Here is a 541-nt window from a genome sequence, read left to right as displayed (position 1 = left end):
CAGCCTGTAAGAGCATTGCTACTACTTTGGTGTGTCCTTCTCTGGAAGCTATGAACAAAGGAGTTTCCTGATCCTTATTCACAGATACACTTTCAGTCATTTCCTTTCCTTTCATAAGTAGCTCGAACATTACATTGGAACGACCAAATAGTGCCGCGTAATGGATAGGTTGGTTAAGCAACGCATCTCTTCTAGATAGGTCAGCTTTATATAATAAAAGTACATAAATAATCGTTGAATGATTCCCCATAGATGCTAAATGTAATGGAGTCATTTTGTTGAGATCTGTTTTATGGATATCTGCCCCACGAAATATAAGGTTATCCACGATCTCTAATTGTTCCACTTCTGTGAATTTGGTGCTCCATTCGCATGCTAGGTGGAGTGGCGTGCTTCCGTTTTCGTTTCTATTGTCGACCAAAGCTCCAAAATTAATAATTGACCGTACTACCTTCTGATATCTTTCTCTTGCGGCGAAATGTAATGGCGTCATACCAACAACGTCAGCTGCATCTATTTCTGCTCCTGCCTTTATCAACAT

Source organism: Halyomorpha halys, unplaced genomic scaffold, assembly GCF_000696795.3.
Source record: "Halyomorpha halys isolate HHAL.00 unplaced genomic scaffold, Hhal_1.1 Scaffold401.1, whole genome shotgun sequence".
NCBI classification, from domain to species: domain Eukaryota; kingdom Metazoa; phylum Arthropoda; class Insecta; order Hemiptera; family Pentatomidae; genus Halyomorpha; species Halyomorpha halys.
This window is presented reverse-complemented; position numbering follows the sequence as displayed.